Source organism: Leptonychotes weddellii, chromosome 9 (genome assembly GCF_054177405.1).
Source record: "Leptonychotes weddellii isolate Sample4059 chromosome 9, ASM5417740v2, whole genome shotgun sequence".
Taxonomy (NCBI): domain Eukaryota; kingdom Metazoa; phylum Chordata; class Mammalia; order Carnivora; family Phocidae; genus Leptonychotes; species Leptonychotes weddellii.
In genome coordinates this window covers 65908356-65918320 of record NC_138377.1, presented here as the reverse complement: position 1 = coordinate 65918320, position 9965 = coordinate 65908356, and the positions used below count along the sequence as shown (strand labels likewise).

At 41.6% G+C, this 9965-nt stretch overlaps 1 protein-coding gene across 4 annotated transcripts in view; it reads right to left on the bottom strand.

Moving 5' to 3' along the window:
* Window positions 1-7574, bottom strand: part of CHD8 (chromodomain helicase DNA binding protein 8) — a 61565-nt gene extending 53991 nt beyond the window's left edge. For 2 of the 4 annotated variants that reach the window (XM_081830791.1, XM_081830794.1), the window contains exon 1: window positions 7460-7574. The gene's annotated coding sequence lies outside the window, so the exon portion shown is untranslated. The remainder of the gene's footprint in view (window positions 1-7459) is intronic. The other 2 variants (XM_081830793.1, XM_081830795.1) reach the window with 2 other exon arrangements.
* Between the last annotated feature and the right edge of the window lie 2391 nt (window positions 7575-9965).

Genomic DNA, 9965 nt, shown 5'->3' with positions numbered 1-9965 from the left:
TTTTTTTTACAGGTAAGAAAACTGAGGCACCAAGAGATTAAGTAATTTGCCCAATATCCCACAGCTAGTGAAAAGTGGTTCCAGGGGCGCCTGGGTGGCTCAGTCGTTAAACGTCTGCCTTCAGCTCGGGTCATGATCCCAGGGTCCTGGGATCGAGCCCCGCATCGGGCTCCCTGCTCTGCGGGAAGTCTGCTTCTCCCTCTCCCGCTCCCCCAGCTTGTGTTCCCTCTCTCGCTGTCTCTCTCTCTGTCAAAAAATAAATAAAATCTTAAAAAAAAAAAAAAAGTGGTTCCAGATTCAAATTTAGGCAGTGTGGCTTCAGAACTCACCTTCTTAAATACTTTATTATACTATGCTTTAGGTTATATGCCCCTATTATAAATTCCCCTGTAATATCTATAACTTTTTATAGTAGAGATTGAATAACTCATTATATAATTAATTGTTTGATCCCCCCCATTAGAATGTAAGTTCCACAAAGGCAAGAACTGTGTATGACTTGTTCATTACAATATTCCCTTCACTTATCAGGTGGGCATTTACTGTACTTTTCTTGGGAGTGTATTTTCAACATCCAGCCAAAGGTGTGTGGGAGTGGGGCTGTGGAGAGGTAATGGGGAGGTTTCTGAGCAACAGCAAGGGCTTCTCTCCGACTGTAGAGATAGTAAACGGGCAGAGGCATGTTTCCTACCAGAAACATTCAGAAGAGGCATTTTAAAATCATAAGCATCTTCACTTTTTAGAACCTGGGCTACATGCAATATACATAAGACTATTTTCCATAGTATGATAATTACTGTTAAAAGTAATGAAACTTTAGTGATTTCCTTTAGGCTTGGGACCATAAAGCCTCAGTGGTGGCCAATTTAAAGCTGTGGCAAGAGACAAACAGATGACACTATACCCATATGACCCCAAAATAGGGTGTGGATTCATTTTCAAGTCAGTTTCATTGTAGATTTTTTTCCAGTAAAACTCGAGAGTTTTGGCCTAAGTCTGAAGACAGAAAATAAGAGCCTAATCTTTAAGGATCACTGCCCTTAGGCTGAATTAGCTGGAAAACTTCTTCTTCACTGGCACATGGTCACCAAGGTGAAAATAATATTCTGGGTTCCAGCTGAGGAATATCTAACTGGATCAATATATCCACCTTGTATGATGCTACTTGTGGGCATCCAGCATAAGTAACAATATATATAAATTTAGGTAACAAAGTCCCGTTCTCCTTATGGTCCCCCACCACACACACACTTGCACTCTTGCATCCGCATTTTAACTGGGCCAAGTATATGTACATTTGTTCAGCCTAACAGAAAAATGTAAATATTTACTTAATTATTTATGAGGTACTGTTTCACTGCAACATCTGTGTTAAAAAAGTATATGTGGTGAAGAGAGGAGAAATATTATAAAGCACTGTTATTATCACACCCCTGCCTCCAGGCACAAAAAATGACCCCAGTGACATGGGACTGATGAAAATTTAAATTTAGTGGACTAGTTTGACTTGCATTGGCTAAAAAATAGTTATCTGCAAGACTGACCAAGTGAATTTCCTCTGTAGAGCTTAAAGTATTTCACATAATCTTATCTTCAAAATAAGTTAAATAAAGGAAACAAACTATTATTCTTTTTCTTTCCTTTTAACAGAGATACAAAGACAAAAATAAATTTTACTTTCTCAAGGTTCTTCAACTGTGAAAGGTGCAGCTTTAACAGGCTACCGAACGCCTACTTGTCTTGTGTGGTCAAAGACAGTTCTCCCACAGGGATCAGCACTGAACTTTTCAATGGGGGAAGGCTGGATCATGAATGGGGTTTTGAAGTCGGACAGACCAGAGTCCTACTCCTGGCTAAGTTACCTAACCTCACTAAGTCTTATTTTTTCTCTTCTGTAAAATGAAGCTAAAATCACATACATTTCAGGGTTTACTCTGAAGATTAAAAGATAATGTACAATGTCTGGCACATAGTAGGCAAATGAAAAAGGAGTTTATTATTCCCTATCCAATAATTTCAAAGTATACCATTAAAGGTCTCTTTCAAAGCAAATCACTCCTTAGAGACTTGGCTGTGCTGGTCTGCTAAGCAGAATGGTGGGATACTGAAATAGATGTAAAAGTTTCACAATTAGAATAGCAGGACTGCTGGGCACGATGAAAAGACTCTGAGAAAGCAGTACAGCCCTTTAACCTTAAAACCATGGAGAAGACTTCAACCAGCCCTGGTGTCTAGGGCAACATCCAGGTAATTCAATTAATCATTTTTTGTGTTTGTAGGAATGAAGCCAGTGTCTATCTCACAGTACTCCATTTACTTCACAATGCCTACTGTGGGAACATACAGGTCTCCAACTAACTAGGCTGCCCCTTGATAGTTCACATGCCCAGATCAAACTGCCTCGACTCTTGACTTCCATGACTTTCAGGACAGCCGTGAATGGAAGCAACCATTACCTATTTAAGGCCTCATGAAGAAGGTGCCCCCCTACCCCCAACAGGAAGCATACCTGAAAAACAGACAAAGGCACTACATTTTATAGGCGAATTGATATGTAAATAAACAAAGAGCTGACTAATGTGCTCCACGCCCCAGACAAAGGAAAAAAAGAATAACTAAATACTGAGTAGAAGCAATGAAGAAGAAAACACTGAGTGAAAGGTCCATGCTAATGGAACATGGTAGCCCCTGTTTAAAAATCCAGAAAAATCTTCCCATTCAGTTTACTTAAGTAGATGTTTTACTGCTATATATTTGTTATCTGTAATAGAAAATGAAAATTATGTTCTATTAAGAAATTCTGTTATGATTTGGGCTCTAAATATGCAGCTCAATTACTGAAATCACTGGTTTCTTCTAGAACCAACCAAAATGAAATTCCCATGTCACTGTTGGGACACTGTACCTCTGAATATGTCCCAAAGGAATAATCCCCAAAGACACAGTGTATTCCCAAAGGAAGAAAAAATGAAAGCAGGATATTCCAAAGGTTTCTATAATGACAATTTGAGAAACCTGTAAGACTTTATAGCTCCTGAATGTCCTTCCTCCCGGATGAAATTAAGAATTCAGTTAATATATAACCTTTCTCAGGAAGATACTGACATAGGTTTAGGAAAATTACAGACTCTCAAAACAAAAAGATGTTATTACAGAATGACAAATTACTAGAATATTGGGACATTACCAAAAGGATTATAACTATTACATTTAAGCTGCTGACATACAGAGGAGGAAAAAAGCACAGTCCCCTTACTACCTAGTAATTTCAGTAGTATATCATTTAATTACCTTTTTAAAATGAAATAAACATTGAAAACACCAAATGAAATGCAACTATACACAATAAATTTCTTTGGAAATGTACAGAGGAGATAATTCAGGGATGTTTCATTCTTTTTTTTTTTTTTTTAAGATTTATTTATTTATTTCAGAAAGAGAGCACGCAGGGGAAGGGGTAGAGGGAGAGAATCCTCAAGCAAATTCCCTGCTGAGCACGGAGCCCCACTCGGTGCAACTTTTATTTGATTATGAGTGAGTCTGATGTTCTGGAAACTCTTATCAAATTAATGAGAATATACTTGGATAGTCTGAATTTGAAGGGGTTAGAACATTATCTAGATTGCCTTATGCCACTCTACTGCTTGGAATATATTCCAATATATCTATCCCTGCTGAAGACAAATGTAGAGCAATTATCTATGCCAGTCTACTTTCTGTTTATGTCTGCTGGATTTTTTTTATTATATCGTAACATACATTGGTAGGTAGAAATTAATTGCTTTATTTTTAAAAGCTCCTACTGCAATCTGAAGACAAGAATTAAGATATTTTAAAATTAGTCTAAAAAAATTGAAAAGGAAAAAAAAAAAAATTGAAAAGGGGGGGCGCCTGGGTGGCTCAATCGTTAAGCGTCTGCCTTAGGCTCAGGTCAAGATCCCAGGGTCCTGGGATCAAGCCCTGCATCAGGCTCCCTGCTCTGCGGGAAGCCTGCTTCTCCCTCTCCCACTCCCCCTGCTTGTGTTCCCCCTCTCGCTGTGTCTCTCTCTGTCAAATAAATAAATAAAATCTTTTTAAAAAATAATAATAATAAATAAAAAACTGAAAAGGCATAGAATTATCAGTCTAAAAAAAGGTATTTTAAAGTTGACCATTTTCCTTCATGTGACATTAAACAACCAAGAACCTAGTGAAGGATAGAAAGTAATGATAATAAAGAGGGCAAAAGAAATGTTAGCTATAGAACAGCTTCATGAGAAATCTCGGAGACTAACACACTTTGTAGTTTAAATCGAAAACATCCAGGCAACTACAAAGAGGCAGACTTATTTTGCAACACAAATACAATGAAAATCTTAAAGGCAATATGAAAGAGTAAGAAAACACAAAAAAGAGCTCAATTAAAACTTGACACACTTGTACACACAAAACAAAACAGAGGTTAAGGTGGGGAAAGGTTATCCAGGATAAAACTTAGAACGTAATAAATGATTAAATAAACCTTTAGGCAATAGTAAATGGTTGATACAACAGCTTTGTTATATAAAAATACAACTGTCACTTGAGTACCAGATACCAAAAGAACACATCTTGAAAACTAGAGTCTCTTTGCCTCTCTTAAAAGGCCTCAACAAGACAGAGCAAGAAAGGCACAGTATCAGTGAATTAAAACAAAAAGCAAAGTGAACAAAACTGTAACAGAAGTTTGAAGGGAAGACCATCAACTTTGTGAGAAAAAGAATAAAAAATTAATTGAAGAGGAGACATAAAAAGTTTTTTAAAATATGAAACAATACTGTATCAATGAATCGACTGCTAATGGTAAAACAGTAAATACTAGGTTGGTCACAGTAGTGCAAGGTAGGTCATGCAAAGACCTGCAGATCAGGGACTTGCCCAAATGCAACTCCAGAAGTGGAGTGACTTTTAGGGGTAAAGATGAGGGGCCAGAAAATATTTGTTTGTTTATCCCCCAGATATCAGGCTCAATGTAGGCTCAGAAGACAACTCTTGCAGGGCAGTGGACAAACAGTATCTTCAAAGCATTAACATTCATCTCAGTGCTCTAAAAATGTTACAGTCCTTCCACAGATGACAATATCAAATCTCATTCTTTCAGTAAGCAAGTACAGTTCTTGGCACCCACAAATTAATCTTAAGTGGTAGTTTAGCTTTAAAAAAAACTCACCCTTTTCAAAGGAGATGGGTACAATGGTTTCTTTTATTTTTCTTTATTTTTTTTAAAGATTTTATTTATTCATGAGACAGAGAGCACAAGCAGGGGGAGCGGCAGGCAGAAGGAGAGGGAGAAGCAGGCTCCCCGCTGAGCAAGGAGCGGACATGGTGCTCGATCCCAGGATCCCGAGATTGCGACCTGAGCCGAAGGCAGTCGCTTAACCAACTGAGCCACCCAGATGCCCCATGGTTTCTTTTAAAGACTAATTCCCCTTCACCATCCTACCTTACCTATGGGAAACTCCATCTTACCTATCAGAGCCTTCATATAAAATGTCCGATTTTTTTCCTCTTATAACCAAAACTCTGCAGTAGTGGTGACCACGATGCCAAGATTCTTCCACCCCATCACCTGGTGGTGCTGCAGAGACCGTCCCAGAAAATACAAGATCTGTATTTCCTGGTGATTCACAACCAGTTCAGTAGATTTCTATCTATTTCTATCATTTTCTTTTTTTTAAATTTTTATTTATTTATTTGTTTTAAAGATTTTATTTATTTATTTGTCCAGAGAGAGAGAGTGCAAGCGGGAGAGCGGCAGGCAGAAGAGAAGCAGGCTACCCACCAAGCAAGGAGCCTGATGTGGGACTCAATCCCCGGACCGTGGGATCATGACCTGAGCTGAAGGCAGACGCTTAACCGACTGAGCCACCCAGGCGTCCCTATTTCTATCGTTTTCTACCCATGTCTAAATAAATGGATTTTATCAATTTGGGAACTGACAAAATCAAAAGGTCAGATACACAGGACAGATCAAACACTGGGAAGGTGTGAACTGTGCAAGTTTCCATACACTGCTCTATCAAATCCCTGATCTCAATCCATTACTCCTTCGCTACTTCAGTTTTAGACCTTCCCCCAGGCCTGTCTCTTCACCCACGCCTACCCTCTCTTTGGCCAATGTCCTTCATCATGCCTTGCAGACCCACTGGCATGTGTCTCTTGCAACCCAGGTCTTCTTAAATAGAAAATGTTTTCCTTATAACTCTCTTGGGGTGGATAAGTCCAAAATACCACAATTTGTTCTGAAGCCTGTTTGATGAGCACTAAAAAAGAAATTCCTAAGCAGAAGACATTAATTAACTAACAGAGGACCTTATTCAAATCCCAAACTCACCTTCTAGCATCTAAAGTGTCCCACACCAGATAGGACCTCAGCCGACTCTTAAGGATAACCCAGTCAGAGAATCCCTGACTGAACTGAGAGGCTCAGAACAACACGAAGAGTAAATAACTTCTGGATTCTGGTGTGAGAGTAGGATGCAATAGCCATTGATAACGCAGCTCCTCTGGCTTGAATTTGGGGCAATTCCATTAGGACAACGAGTTCTTAAGTCTTCGACTCCCACCTCACTATTCTTAGTCACTTAAAAAAGATTGGTCCGCTAAACATCTATACGCCCATACACCTCCACTATACACTTCTTTGAAGACCTGTTAATCACTTTAGGACTGCCCCTTAAGGGCAGGAGCTGCTGCATTTGCACAGCTGCTGCAATGGCTGGAAAATTTCCTGCGACACTAGACACAGGTAAATAAAGAAACTGCATTCGCTCCGAGGCAGGGGGAGGGGTCTTCTGCTAGTGAAGAGTTTACATAATGCAACAGAAAACCAGTAAGCTCTGCAGACCTGTCAATGGAGATGCAAAGCTTGAGCTCCTCTCTTCCCACCATCTCTAAACACTCTCCAAAAGCCTGATCTTCCCCCCCAAAGACCCACAGAAATTACACCTAATAATGCATAACAATCTACACACCCTCACCCCAAGCTTTCCTACCCACCTTTATTATTAAAAAAAAAAGAAAAAGAGAAAAAAAACCCTAACATCCCACTTCTGAAACCGAAGTATGGAGTAACCAAACGGAGCCGGGGAGTTTTCTCTCCGCTGAAGGGGCAAGGAGAACAAGGAGCTGCCTCAAATCTACACCACGCCCAATAATGCAATGACAAGCCCTAAAAATCCCACAGCGGCGGGGCAGCCCCCTTCGCGGCTTGGCCCAACTCGGGCCCCGCGGCCCAGCAGCCGCCCTCTCCCCCGGCCTTTCACAAAGGAGAATGGTTCAGTCCAGAGCATCACCAGCACCTGATCCCTCACAACTGGGGGACGGGTAAGAAGCGGGGGAGCGAGGAGGAGGATGAGTTACTGAAACCAATTCTAAGAGCTTTAGTTTTGCAAAGACTCTTGGACCAGCACTGATGAGCAGGCGCGAGAGGGAAGCCTACCTGAACAAGTCCTGGTGCTTCCTTTCCAGCCAGCGTTTCAACTCACCCCTTCGGAGAACAAGGCGCCTTCCGGCGGAGCATGGCCAGCCCTCGCCTCAATCTAGCTTGCTGGTAGTCCATTCTCCCTCGGCTCCGCCCACCTACGCGGCCACCCACCAATGGCAGGGCTGACGCCCGGCCTCTTCCAGCAAGGTAGTGTGAGTGCCATCCAGGAAGTCTCTCCAGGGTGGGAGGTCCTAAAAGGCTGAGAAGGGTACGTAGGCAACCACAGATATGCCTGATTGAAAATAAAATCTGGCAGCAGCTTGCTTTTGACTGCTCAGTTCACAGGCGTTCAGGCCTCTCGGCATCTTTTTTTTTTTTTGACCCCCGCCGGTGGGGGCGCTCTAAACTAAAACATTTAGTTACCTGTTTGGGGAAGCCATCTTGGATCCGGCCGGTGCCTTGAGGACGGGGAAGAGGAAGGAGTATTTAAGGAATTTGAAGCCCTTTTCCGAGTTCTGTCGAACTACGTAGGGTCCAGCCTCAACATACTTTATGTAATCAGAATGTCCCCAACACGATGGTCAGGAACAGGGCTTAATGTGGTTACAGGCAACTACCCCCCCATATGAGTGAAGAAATCACTTACCAAATCAAAGCAGCAACAAAAATCAATTTTTTGGAATGAGAGTGGGTTTTCACAGTCCTAGGATAATCCTTTATAGACACCTCACCCCTCAGAATATCAGCATAAGACCAACGTAGGTTATGTATCTATTCTAGGTGCTTCTAATCCTAATGCTTCAGTTCAAGTTTTCCAGCATTGGGTTTGGCGGTACAGACGACTGAGAGTCTCATATAAATGAACAGGATTTAGGGAAGAATTTTTTTTTAAAAGACCCCAAGTTCACCAATAGATCCAAATTATGTGTGAGTACCGTTAGAGCACATGATAGAAGCCTCCGAGGAGAGATTATATGTGAAGAGGGACATCAGGGGACAGCCTTAGAAACAGTCTGCAGAGAATAATTTCCTGGTAACAGCATTTAAACTAGAAAGGAACTAATTTTATTGTAGGTGAGGGGCGCCTGGGTGGCTCAGTCGGCTAAGGTCTGCCTTCAGCTCAGGTAATGATTCCAGGGTCCTGGGATCCATCCCCATGTCAGGCTCCCTGCTCAGCGGGGAGCCTGCTTCTCACTCTCCCAGGCTATCACCCCCCCTTATTTATTTGACAGAGAGAGACACAGTGAGAGAGGGAACACAAGCAGAGGGAGTGGGAGACGGAGAAGCAGGCTTCCCGCCGAGCAGGGAGCCCGATGGGGGGCTCGATCCCAGGACGCTGGGATCGTGACCTGAGCCAAAGGCAGACGCTTAACGACTGAGCCACCCAGAAGCCCCTAAGTAAGATCTTTAAAAAAATTTTTAGTGTCAGTGAAATTCTCTTGTGCTCAATGACACTTCCCTGTATTTCCTAGTATAAATTTCTACTGCTATTACAAACTTGCTACAGGAAGATTTTGCTTTTTGAACCTGTGAGTGAAGGGAGTCCTTTCAGATCACTAAAGGTATTTCTCAAGGAATAACATATTTGCAGTCACACATAATAGGAACTCAGAGACGGTAAGGAATCATAGGAATCAATACTTTATCACAGAAGTGGTAAGACTTGGTCATATACATTTCCCTGTATATCGAGCAAAATCCGTTGGCCAAATTTCCCCCTGGCTACTGCTATCATCGTTATCAATTTGAGGTTAGTATTAGAATTTACCAAAACAATTTACCAGCTGTGCCTTTGGTGTTTGTCTGTAGATGCATATACAGCAATGATCTTATGTTTCTGGAATGAAAACCAATAGGTTCTTTTCGCTTATTTGGTACAAAATAAACCTATCAAAGGAACCAGTTGCAGGCATTTATGGAAAAGGGAAAGGCTGTGGCCTGCTCTACTAATTTCTACTATCTGCAATGATCTATAAGTAGTAGTATTTAGACTACTTGCTATAAATAGGATTTCCAGTGGTCCTGTCCCCCCCCCCTTTTTAAGTAGGCTCTACTCCCAAGATGGGGCTTGAACTCAGGACCCAAAGATCAACAGTCCCTCTATCAACTGAGCCAGAAAGGTACCCCTGGTGCTGGCCTTTAAAAGCCAAACACCCCCGTTACTTCATAATTACCATTCTTCATATGGAGGTGGGGGAATTTACTTCCTGTAATTTTTCATGACCATTTCACTCCCAGTATCAGCAATGATCAATACAGGTCATGAATTTGCCTAAGTAGTTTTCTCATGCTTCCCTTACATTGGTGAAATACCCAAGTATAGAATGTTATGAGTGTTTTGGATTTTTTAAGTTTTCTTTTTTAAAGATTTTATTTGACAGAGAGACACAGTGAGAGAGGGAACACACGCAGGGGGAGTGGGAGGAGAAGCAGGCTTCCCACTGATCAGGGAGCCCGATGTGGGGCTCGATCCCAGGACCCTGGGATCATGACCTGAGCTGAAGGCAGACCCTTAACAACT